This window comes from Myzus persicae, unplaced genomic scaffold (assembly GCF_001856785.1).
Source record: "Myzus persicae strain clone G006 unplaced genomic scaffold, MPER_G0061.0, whole genome shotgun sequence".
Lineage (NCBI taxonomy): Eukaryota > Metazoa > Arthropoda > Insecta > Hemiptera > Aphididae > Myzus > Myzus persicae.
The window spans coordinates 53,469-67,680 of NW_019104366.1; the positions used below are offsets into that span (position 1 = coordinate 53,469).

Genomic DNA, 14,212 nt, shown 5'->3' on the forward strand with positions numbered 1-14,212 from the left:
AGTTGGATTATGTTTAATGATTATTAACAATAGCGTAGTAATTTCCGAGATTTTCATTACTTTTAAGAGGGGTAGTTTGATTGTATTAAATCAAACATAAGTGATTTTTACCATCTCTGCTCGGGGGGAGAGAGGATGGAGCTACACGCGACCTTTTGGAAACCGTTTGATACAAAAACATATATTTATAAAGCCATTCACATGAGATGACGCTTATTAATGGCTACATTTTATATAATTTGATTTGTATTTATAATACTTACAAAAAAAAATATCTAATTTTGTACCGTGTACATGGTGAGTTTTTTTAGGTTTTTTGTTACTACATTTTTAGTTTCATTGTGGAGTCAGAATACTTTTCAAAAATAATTTATGTTGAACAATGTCGGATATTGAATTAAGTATAGATTTTTAAGTATTTAAATTTTAAATAAATGGAGTGCAGCGGAATACAACTTTTACTGAGGACCCACCCCTCGTCATATTATACTTAATACATCAAAGTATTTAGAAAAGTATTTTCCTTTAATATAATAATATTAGGTATACTATTATAGGTGAACCTTGCCTCGAGACACGTCGATTTCTGTTACATAAGCTTTATAATACAATATAATATACTTAACAGCTAAATATTCGCCCTCTCCGTTATTTTATTGGAAAACTTCGTTCGAGTTTCTGTATTCCCGTCAGAGTTATTATCGTGTTACTACGTTTTTCCCCTAAGGTCTGACTGGCAAGGTGGCAAATCACTGTTTACGATCTTCCCCATGTAGTATATAATATTGTCAATTTATATTTAAAAAAAAATCATCTCATAGTACGATTTATCATAGTAGGTAGGTACTAGGTATAGTACCATAATAGTACCCTCTACTTTTTTTGGAATTACAATTCGATAAAACCAAATTTAATACTATCGAAACCGTAAGACTTAGATGTTAAATATTTTTAGAGTATCTAAAAACTTTAAGAGTTTCAGCCCAATTTAACTAAACAGTCGAGAGGAACACATTAAATGTATGCACAGTGTGCAATCAAGGCTCAGATCGTCATTGCTATGTGTTGTACCCTATATTGTCCCATGAAAAATGTAATATTTATCTAATTCATATATTTTATTATACGCCATTATAATGGGCACGGGGATTGTAAATATTAAAATAATTTTTTTCACACGTTTAAAACTTTTAATATTAGGTAACTCTATGTCATTTTGACGATTTTAAGGAACATTGAATTATTACTTTATACGTCATTATAGTTGTTAATGTTAATGATTTAGTATGCACTGACAAGTTATAAAGAGACACTCAAAATTTGAAATTAGCGTTATTATATAATAATATTTTAATGCTTCTACTTTATTATCACTCGCACAGTCTTTTAGCGTTTTTAAGCACTTGTATATTATGCAAGCTCTGATGAGTAAATATTTTCCAACTCTCGAGTCCTGCTAACTATAATATATAATATTCTGTCTTAATAATAATGATAGAAAAACCTTAGGTACACACGGCACGAAGCGGCGAGTATCGTTTTAAGTATCAAGAATAACGATGATGATGCGATTCGAGTTTTAACACATCGGTGAGCCGAGGAAACGATTCCAGCCTACCCGAGCACCGATCTCGTTGACGACGACGTGTAGACAACATTTTTAAATACCGTAACAATATTATTACCTTTTTTTAATTTTTTATTCATACGATAAAATAACGAATATTTTTATTTATGATGTGCGTTTGTGATCTCGATCCACATAATATGATTTATTATTACGGGATTCGCGTGTACATTTGAATATTATTTTTTTCCGGGTAATGGTAAAAAAGGGGCCAATTGGAAGCGCAACATACGTTTTACAGTGTGACGTGAATTTAAATACAAACTCTTTTGGTGCATTTTTTTCGCATTTTTCTAGAATATTTTGATACTTATAAGTGTAAATTAATTTAAGACTTTAAGATATTTTGTTTCCAAACGTGTCTTTGAAAATATTAAAGTACCGACTTTTTACCGATTTACAAAGATTTAGTGATCGAAATGAATTTGATTGTATTTTATGTTTATTTAACCTTCTTCTCTTCCCCAATCATCCCCCTTCGTGAACGTAGAGTTGCTAAAAATCAAACTTTAATATTCGTCCAAAAGGGAACAATGTTAAAGAATTATATATAACTCAACGGGATCGGAAAACATAACCTATTGCTGTCAGTTCTACAAAAAAATAAAACCTTTGATCATTACAAAAAGCATGTTAAGTATAAAGTCTTTAAACTTTCTATAAAATCGACAAGCCACAGTCGTATCAATCTATTGTAAATTGTTCACATTATTGTATCATATTATTAATTATTTAATAGGTATAATTAGTACCTATATTAGTATTTTGTAATGGTAATTTTAATTTATGTATTATTTGAAGTTAAATTGAATTCCACAATACTTCTTGAAATATCTACCTATAATACCATATAATATGTTATATTAAATCAAGACATCAAGCGGCGGTCACACGTGTTCATTGTGCACGATAAAATCTAAATGATAATATAATACATATTATTATAATAGCAGGGAAGGGAGGATAGACACGATTGATATAAATTATTATACAATTGAAGTACTTAAATTACTAATATTATTATTGCGTTTGACAATAACTACCTATAAATGTATTAAATAAATACTATTTTGGCAGTGAGCGAATTCAGACTTAATAATACATAAGTCGTTGTACGATGTGTGCAGCTTTGGTTGTAACACATGATTAATAGTTATACTGACTATATATTTATAAAATATTTGTATCTCGTTATGTGTAAGTAAAAAATGTATCAATAATGGATTATTTAATGAAATGTGTACATTTTTATAGTTTGGTAGTACCAAGTCTGTGTGTTATTGCTTTGCTTTTTATTTTATTATTATGTATAACTCAATTTATTTTTATTTCATAATTTGGAGTCTAACTCACTACACAACCATCACAAGCTCTGCTTAAAGGAGTAGGTAATTGTTGTTGTTTTGTTTAATACTTTGTGCATTATATTGTGTTGATATAATAATAAGATTCTTTTAAAAAAAAAAAAAAAACGATCTAACGATTATATATTATTCTGGGAATCACCAATTAGTATTTTCGGAGGGCCAATTTTCTTTAAGGAGTTTTCGGGATCAATCGAAATGCAATGTAGGTACATGTTTGTTCAAATAAAATAAAAAAATAAAATCAACATTCACAAAAATCTCTTTTAATTCACTATCAAAATAAATAAATTTCCTCTTTATACGAGCCAAATAAGTTCGATTACTGGCCGCTTGGTGATCATATTAGACTGTCTACCACAACCATTATATTATGTGTGTATTAGACTCGTATTTTTCAGTAGTTTTTAAATGACAAACTATATAACCTAACTTATGCGGTGCTTTGCCCGGGGGGTGTTGTCAACGTCGATCGGAGACCGTATAGAATCTCGTAAGTATATTATAGAAGTACCATATTTTAGTATTTTCTTCTTCATATAATTATCCAATAATATTAGTATCAGGACCACGACAATAACATAGAATTAAACGCGATGTATTATTATAAGGTTATTATTACGGAAAGTGGGTAGTTGGAGTTTTCAAGGGAAAAGGCCAATCGCCAAAGTGCCAATATTATACATTTTAACATTAACATTTATATATATATATCTGCCTACCTACAATCATTAGGTACATTTATCTCTCGGACTAGCAGGAATCATTGAGATCCGACGTGGATGGGATGATAGGCGTATAAACGTGTAGGTATTATGCCACTGGACGGAAGTCGTAGATGATAATAATATTACGTACACGAAACAATAATAATATGGTCGTCCGGAACGGTACTTATATTGTTCCACGACCGGAAGTTCGCAATAAACCCGACGTCCGGCCGCGGTCAGGTCGTCTTCTGATCTGTAGACGCATCAACCACCGTCGTCGTAAATCGTCGAGTATTATAAAAATATTATTCCGATGCGGTGTAATCGTCGGCTGGGCACAACTCTAAGCGTGAATAACATAATATTATTATTTATCGTTGTTGCACCGTCGAATGTCAATGATTGTCAATAACAGTTGTCTGCGATTGGTGCGACGCACTTTGGCGGGAGGTGATTTCTCGAAAGTCATTAATCGGGAATGGCAGGGAACTTTGGCACATTTATATTCATTTATAGATGATTATTGTGATTTGTTTTTTAGAGGGAACAGCTCAATAATTTTTCCGAGCTTTATTTTTTGTGTTTTTGCAAACCCTGCCGACGAAGTCGGAGCACGCTCTTTTATAGTTAATAATAGCATGATGGTTTAAAATGAAATACTTACCTACAATTACGATGTGTTGTAGATAACACAACCGGACGACGAACAGCCAACATAATATTATTATACAGTTACGAATATTACGATTCGTGCTCACACAACTATACCGTTTGGGCGGCGCGCGTGAGAGATCCGCGGTGCGTTTAGCATATTACAATAATAATAAAATAATATGATATAATAATTGTTTTCGTTTAATCGTCTATTCTACACACGTGCGCGAAATAGCGCGTGGTACGCACCGCCGTCGTAATTAAATAAAACGTCTGTGAGAATATTATTTTGTTCGAGTGTTGATGCATACAGGTAGTGGTTGCGATGCCCCTGCGGCTAAACAATTATTGTTGTTATAATTATTACGAATTACAATCACCGCCGCCGACTAGCTGCCATTATAACAATATCATAATACCGCGTGCACAAAAGACAAACAAAAAACAATGATAATCATAGCTCGGGCGTTATATTTATATATATATAAATGTATGATATACAGACGTGTATTCTCCTCTATAGTGTTCTCGGAAAACTATCGATGTCCATCCGTGTAAGTCCGATAATAAAGTCAAAGTATAATTTCATTTTTACGCCGTTTCGTGGACAAAAACCACCATCATAATAAAATTATATCGTAGTACTTCGGAGCTAGAACTCTTGCAGCTTTTTTGATTTGGTTTCGGTTTTTCAAAAACTGTTCTGGTTCTAGTTTTATTATTGATATGATTTTAATACTGACTTGTGTATTATCTTGCCCTTGTTGTGTAGAGTTTACTTGGTGTTATTTTCGTTTATTATTTGGCTGTAACCTGTCTTCGGGGATACACAAAATACGGTGCTACATTGGCGAATTTTGGTGTACCTCAGTTCACGGATAAATCGGAGTCGGTGCAATTCGCTCTGGGAACTAAATCGACCGAGAAGAGCAATTCGCCTGTGTCGGAAAACACTCGGTATATTTCGAACGCAGTTCAAGGTATATAGTGTATATACTCTAAACTTTGTAGCTCCTTTCTTAACCTCTGAAATCGAGTATTTTCTGAGTCCATAAGCATGATTATACAATGACTTTTAAATAATTATTAAAATATATATTAAAGAAAATTATCTTTTCCATTTCGTATATATATATTTCTGGTTAAATGATAACTGATTGCATCTCTATAAACTACAAAATATTCAATTTTGGTGAAGTAGGACGAAATACATGTGGGACTGTGTGAGTCACATTATATCAACCTATAGTAGTTGTAAGCATCACTCTAAAAAATAAATTAATTTAATTGCGATCTGTAACTTGCGTGCCATTTTATTTCCAGCATAGGATTCATAATTTATTGAATTTAAATTATAATATGTCTCAATTAATATTATTTTAATCTCCATTTCCATGGTTTTACAACTAATGTTATGTTTCTTTAGCACAAATTATTTATATGTTCTAATAAAAAAAAAAAAAAAAAAATGATATTCAATTCTACTTCTATTCTAATATTTTTTCACTGTTTGCAACTATAATCCATCTGAGACTATGTACAATGATCATTGTTTACATTTAAATGAAGATACCATGTGAGTATAAAAATGCACTCCATCGTGACATCTTTATTTCAACACAGCGTTTTTAGGGGTATGAAAGTAACCTCTGGGACTGTAAAAATTCATAAGGACAAGGCAACCAATCGTTTAGGGTTTACAATAGATGGAGGACCACCTCACTGCCCGTGTATATATATTACACAGGTATGAATATTGTTTTATTATATATTTTCTGACAAATATCATGAATTCGATTTCAGTCATAAATGCATTGTACTTTGTGCATTATATTATTTTAGGTTTTAGACGATTCGCCAACTGCATTAGATGGTACATTAGAAAGTGGCGATGAGCTGCTAGCTATTAATAATGAACGTGTAAGTGGACGTCACAAACTGCAAGTATCAAAAATGATACAATCAAGTGGTGTGAGTTTTATACTCCTAATTATTCAACCAGAGCTGAACTGTTTTTATAATATTTAATGTGAGTTAATTTATTTGTATGTAAGAATCCAGTGATTTTAAAATATAACAAATTACAAGCTGATGTCCGACAAGGAAAAACTTTGGATATTGTATTAAAAAAATGTAAACATAGGATAGTTGAAAATGTTTCTGAAACTATTGCTGATTTTCTGTGTATGTCTCGTGCAATTATTGTCAATGACAGTCTTGTTAAACATTTACAACAGCTGGAGAACTTGGAACAAGCATATCGTTGCATGGTCGATCACTTAGAACGTGTACTCGATGCGTTTTATGCTTTGACCCAATCTCATAAAGGTACCTAAAGTCTTAAGTAACAGCACGTCTTATGATATTATTAAAGCGATTTGTGTATTTTTCAATATTTGACAATATTCTACAAATTGTGTAGTCATTATCTGTGTTAATTTCCCGTAGAATTTGGGGAGACATTTGCAGATATAGCTGTCAGAGAACCACAACCTAGAGCTAGTGAATCTTTAATGCGTTTTGCAGAATATCACAGGCAAATGGAGCGTAAAGGTCTTCTTCTAATTGAAGTTATAAAGCCAGTAAGTATACAAAACCGGATACACTGTTGTATTAAATATGATTTATAGTTCCGGATTAGATATCTAGATCGTTTGGCACATACCTGACAAAAGCTATTCCAGACACCAAACAAACGATACGCAAGTATGTCGATGTGAAATGTGAATTTTTATCTTACTGTTTGAAAGTCAAGGAGTTAGACTTAGCACAGAAAACTACAAAATCGACAGAAGATCTTGTGTATCGTATTGAAACAGGAAACTACGAATACAGGTAGTAATGCCGATACAAAAAAAAATAACATCAGTTTGATTGTAAAGTATACCTATAAATAGAAACTAAACACTAAGTACATTGAAACAAGAACAATATTTTATTAAAACCATACAATCATTGTTTCTGTTTTGTGTAGGCTTCTATTGAGATGCCGACAAATAGCAAGAGAACGATTCATCGCTCTAAGACAAGACGTTTTGACCAAAATCGAACTCCTTGAAAGTAAACACGTATATGATGTTGTTGACCGATTTCAAGTAATTGCTTCACAAATCACTAGTTACAATCAAGAAATAAGTTGGATGATACTTGGAGGGCATAGCGGTGATAATGAACCACCGATTTTTCCCATCGAGATGGATTTGAAATGTACTGCATTTGAATATGATTCTGTCCCGTCTGATCTTAACGATGTAAACACATATTTTTGTGTTTTAAATAACTAATTTATTAGGTCCATAGCATGTATTATTATTTGTATATTAATTGTAGGAAAGTGAAACATTCCACGAGTGTACGGAATTATTTTTTTTTAAGTACTTAATTTATTGATTATACAGTTTAAGTAATCGGTTAAATCCATATTTCAATTTTAGCACTAACAGAATTATTACAATATTATGAGACAGACGAAACAAATAATGCGAACAAACATTCAACAGCATCTTCTCCAACACTTTTTATATATTAGCTGAAAATGATATGTGCCTCATCATTCCTATTTGTTTTTATGTATATTTAATTATTTGCATAAAATACGTTTTTTTGTACAAACCTACAAGTAATTTTTAATCTATACAACTAGCATCACATCTATTTAGTATTTATTGTTTTCATTATTATCACTAGGGTAAATAATTTATTGCAATAAATATAAGATACCTATATACTATTGTTTATATTTTATTATATTACATTGATTATTAGGTATTCATTATATTTTAATTGTAATGGTTAGACATTCTGTACCGGATTTATTATCTTCTAGGTAGTTATGCAATATATAATTGTATTGTATTAAGTATAACTATATGCTATGATATAAACTATCATAATTATAACATTTTTTGGATACAATGTATAAGATAGGTAGTGTCAATTCAAGATTCTGATCTATGAATGTATCTATTTCATTTTTCTAACTTGAGTTTCCAATATGTCCACACTGTATACAGAAACTAATGTATATAATAGTATAATACCATTTAATGAAATTGAAAATGCTTTATTACAAGTGTCATCATTATAAATGAATAAATAATTTATTAAAAAATTTTAAAAATAGAAATGTGAACGTTAAAAAATTGCATAAAATCCATAAAATACCTACCTAATTTCGTCACCAAAATATCAAACGTATATTATTTGATTATAATAAAGTTGGAGGGAGATCGTTGTCAATTTATTTACTATAAAATATATTATTATAATCCCGCTGTCATCGGTACACATTCAGATTCGCTGCGTGTAGTATACCGCAATGGTACAATTGGTTTTTACGATAATATGTGTTTTTATTTTTCGTTTTTCTGCGTAGACAATTTCTCCCGGACAGTAGCATTAGTAATTGCAGTTGTAGAATGAAAAGGCGTAAAAAGCTTGGTGCGTGGTTCCTGCAGCACTTTTGGAGATTGAAAAACTGGTCACAGAATGTACTATACATGTATGTGAACAATTTCGAGAGTTTCAACAAGATTGTGCAAAAACGATATAATAAACGAGCGAGCAATGGTTTTCGACAAATCTCGATCCTCGGCAATGGTTTATCAGTACGGATTCCCCCTCCCCCCTCCGATACCTATTCACATGTAAGCCCGTTTCAATGTTATTTGGAGTTCCAAAAGCATCTTAGTAGTTTAACTTGGGCAATGCGCCTAAGTTTCAATGATGAGGTTTTTTTTTGCATAATTTAAAATTTACTTATAGCACTCAGTTTTAGTCAAATATTTACTAATTCCATTCATTTTTCTTTTAAATATTTATTTTTTTATAATTTTACTCTACTACTACTTTGAATTTATTTAATAAAACCGTAAGCCATATTAATTTGTATATAATCTTGACCAAAATACACCGATATGGCAAGCATATGTTGTATGTTTGTTAATTTTTCCTCTAACGAAGTCGGATGTACACCTAGTAATAAAATAATTTTATACATATTTTATAATATTTAATATGTATACATAATTTTATATTTATTATTTTGATATTTTATATTGTAATTTTTAATTTTTAATTTTATTTTGAAATACAAACAGAAAAGTTTCATCTATAACTTATTATATAGTGGATACTATATAGCAACCCACTTATACTACGTGGGCCAAATAATGGTATGAGCTGCCTAACAACAAAGATAACAGCAAAAGGATTATGGAGCAAGCATCTAAGGACCAGTTGGCATGACTTAAAATGGTGAAATAGTTCCAGAAAATTAGGAAGACGAGAGGTGCGTGGTGAAAACTTGTAACGAGAAGTCAAGGACGCCTATACGAGATCTGAGGCCAGTCCGAGAAGAGAAAGAGAATTTATGTAAAAAGAGCGAGGACAACCACGGCCAACATCCAACCAAATTGACTGAAGGATGTGTAACAGACATGGCCGTCTCCAATATCGATAAAATTATACATTCGCTCAAACAATATCCAATCCTCTATAAACTCCATATAACGAGACTCGATCATAATATAATGTTATGTACGACAATTTATGAGAAAATATATGCAAGTACAACTGCAGTTTCCTAATCTATCGTAGTAGGTTCACACTGACGAAAAAAAAATAATAACCCACTGATAGGAAACGGTTGTATCTCTTTAAAGTTGGTAATTTACACCTGTGTCTGTGTAGGTAGGTGTACCTATATAGGTCCTTACCGCAAAGCGTGAACTTTCAGTCGTGTATTATAATATTATAACATGTTTGTGGTAACCGTAATTATACTTCCGAAGCGCTGAGTGCCCGGTTTATTTTTGGCGAAACATATAAAAACATAATACCTACACATGTTATTATAATGTTATTTTCACTAGTAAAAACGTCTACAAAAATAGAAAACGAATTACGCATGGACGCATATAATATCAGACATGCTTATTCCAAGCTTTCGACTTACTACTGAAAAACAGCAGCATAAGTCATTCATTTATATATTCACCCCCCCCTCCCATCCGTGGATAACTCCCATTAGTTATGTCTAACTGGTTTTCGGCCAGGCACTTTTCATGGTCTTATCTACAGCACCCTATGACGTTCCCCAATGGATCCCAAAAGGTGGTGTTTTTCTTATGATTGGTCGTAACATGGATATTGACAAGTTTGTAAGCATTCGACGTGTTAGGTACGTGGTGCGCGTCTCGTATTCAAGTCTTAAACTTTTTTATCGTTTTTATAATTTCTAAAAAGTTTCGGTTTTTATATCATTTTTTGATAATTGTTAATTCGATTTGAAAATATTTCAAACGTACTAATTGGATTAAATTAATCTTACAGATGATCGAAACAACAAATGACAGAATTAACGATTTACCTATTTCATAAATATCAACGATAAAATATTTAAAATCAATATTTTATTTAATGTTCAGATTTTCTATTTGTGTATATACATATGTATAATATATATACATCGTTTACGTAGGAAGTACTGACGTATTGTTATTTGTCACTTTTTCTTAAGGTTTTACATAGTTGTGCAATTTTCGGCACTGAAGGTGTATACGGTTTTTAAATTAACAACCATATTATTTATTAGTTAGTAATTATTAATGACACATTAAATTATATAATATATATTATGCCTTAAATACCGTATGACCATAAACACTGATACCGTATACCATAATCGTGTTGTATCATAAATTAAATAAACTGCGCAAAAACTAAAATTTGTGTATGAGCTGCAGCCGTAAATAATAATCACAAACGGGTTACTGGATAAGCTTTTCTTGTACTATACCTATTATAATATTGCATTGTATGGGCAGGTACCAATTATTATATTATGTAATTCTTCTTATTATTATTGATTATTGTCTGTTTAGAAGTAGAATTTCTTAAAAATTCGTTACAGACAAAAAAAAGACAAACTATAGTCGCAATCTATGAAGAATTTATAGGTACACACATTTTTTTCGATAACGCTCTCAACTACTGATCTTTAAGCCAAAATAAATTATAAATAACCCTGACGGGTGGTCTTGATGGATATTAATTTTTATTTTTTTTTAGGATGAATCCATTTGTAACTAAGCCGACGACGCATATCGTTTCACACTAAATACAATAATTTTATTGTGTTGCAACATTATTATGTCTACCTATGTATAGGCACTCGGATCAAAGATTCAAAGGTGAACAGAGGTCATAAAAATGAAAACTTCGAGTGCGGACAAGGTGATTTTGTGTTTTTTTTTTCATTATTATTATATAGTTACAATTATTATGACTATTATTTTATATATAAATATATTATGTAGGTGGTACCTATACATTTATTTTTATTTTTTTTTTACAATCGTAACTGCTATTTCTTAAACAAGATGAATAGCCGTGGCCAATAACCTTTAACAAATCGGACTTAAAAATATGTATCAAATTTGTAAAAACTTGCCGACGTTCCTATAGTTTATAACCATTATAACCATTGTAGTAATAAATAATAATCAACACAACCGACAGTTATGAACTGTTGAAACGCGCTGAATGACATGTAAATATTAATTAAAAATACTTTTACTATTGCTAAGCGTACTATTCGAGTGGGCACACAGTTCATTGAATATAATAAAATATAATTACGAACTACATTACATAGGTACCTACGTATAATAGTATAGTCTATAGACCATAATTATTCTACAGACGATTCCCACAATAAAATGGTAAATGGCAATAAACAAGAATATTATTTCGTTACGTTATTTTGAAACACTCAATCTTTGATAACTATTATAACCATCGTATACGAGACACAAGTATATTAATTATAAATTACTTTATTATATTTTATAATTTGTAAAAATTGTCAGAATATGATATAAGGACCTACTAGACCTACTACTTATTAAGCACCTAGTTAGCATATTACCTCTGTTTAATATTTTATGTAAGGCCATGGTTCATGATATTATATTATTGAAGACTTATTTATGATCAGTACAAATACATTTTAATAACTCAGAAGTCAATGGTTTGAATTTAAATTTGAATTGCAAACACATTTTCCAAAATACCATCTTCTCAACCAAGTATGGTAAAAAATATGTCAACGGAGCACAGCTTTTAATTTGGTATAATAAAATCCAAATATTTTTAGATGTAGTTCTTGTAAATAAATATCATACTATATTATATTATTATAATTCCAAAAATCAGAATTTGAATATAAATGCATTATTAAAGTATAAAAAGAGGGTTGGAGAAATACTGAGTATGCTCGATTGTATGTAAATGTTGTATAAAAATAGTAATTTTTGACAGGAACGATTATGGTAGGAAACAGAAAAATACTTACGATAATATAGTTAGTAAGAAACCTATTACCGTCAAGTTATTAATAGCTTTTGTTTTTTTCCATTGGATATAGCAAATATAACAATAATTTACTTCTATTTGTATGCACATTTTTATTTTTATTTTGTTGAATCGTATTTGAATTATAAAAATTATTTTTGAGGATACATTATCGAAATATTATTTCAACTTTGTGAACATGAAGGTGTCCAGGTTTTAGCAAGATGCATCTTAACGATTAAGGTTAATAGTATCTATTATCATGGTAGTTTTTAGTAAAAATAACAATATTATGTAATATCACTGTTTATTAGAGTTTGACAGTTATGCACTTAACTGACTAAAAATTAAAAATATTTTTTTATTTGAATTTAGAATAATTTCTTTTTACATATTTATAATCATCGTTTCGCAAATTATAGTAACCATTTTGCTCGCTAACGATTTTAACTAGTCCGAGCCATGTCCAATGGCACCAATTATTTCTTCGTCGGATTTCGCGATTTAATGACTTAAAAAACGATAGTTTTATGTACAATTAACATTGTTCAGTGACACGCACATGTATATTAATAAGCAGTATTGTAGCGACCAACGATGAGATTACTGAGTGTTCACTCGTTAGCCTACAATTTGGGCTCAACTTCGTGCGTTTCTAAACACGACGTAAATATGCTAACATTATTATTTGCAAAATATTATATTTGCGTATATTATTATGATTTATAAGCGCATTGACGTCGGGTATTTAGTAGGTATACTTACCTGCAAATTATAATCGCTCGTTTAGTAACCGTCGAAAAATAATACGTTTACTTATTATATTAAAATATTATAAAATTCTTTGGCTATATGAAAACACGCGTTTTGAGTATTTTTTTTCCTCCGATCGGGAATTATTATTATTGCGCTCGACGTATGCAGAAAAAAATAATATACGAGAAGACTTTTTTTCGCAGTCTTCGATTTGCCGGTCAACTCGTGCAAAACGCACACGTTAAATATAATAATAATAATAATAATAATAATAATATGTTCATCGAAACATAACAGTACCTAATCATAATTTTCGGAACGTTCAGTATAATATTATTATTGCAACCCGTCTCTTCATATTATATTTAATAATAACAACAATATATTATAACATATATGCTGTCACAAACGTGTCTGTCTTATTCCGTTATCAATAATATGATTATTCCATGTACACGGTAGGTACACCCATGATACCATGGTAGAACTATAACTTTTAACCAAGAACAGATGACTTGAATAGGACAAATCCAGCTAATACCTGCACACAGTCGGTACCTAACTTTTGAACTCGACTTTAGTTTCTTGTAAGATGTGCTAAGCAATCATTTATATTTTTTTCCAAAACTATAATATCTAAGTGCCTACTGTTTAAATTGAAGATTTTTTTGTCAGTGGACAGAAATTTAATCCATAAACTACCGATATGAGGCTTTGTTGTACTGAGATAAAAAAAAATATATTCT

At 30.6% G+C, this 14,212-nt stretch overlaps 1 protein-coding gene across 1 annotated transcript in view; it reads right to left on the reverse strand.

Annotated features, from left to right (window-relative positions):
* LOC111041543 overlaps nucleotides 1–14,212 on the reverse strand; it is an 82,103-nt gene that overhangs the window by 36,913 nt on the left and 30,978 nt on the right. The gene's annotated exons all lie outside the window — the stretch shown is intronic.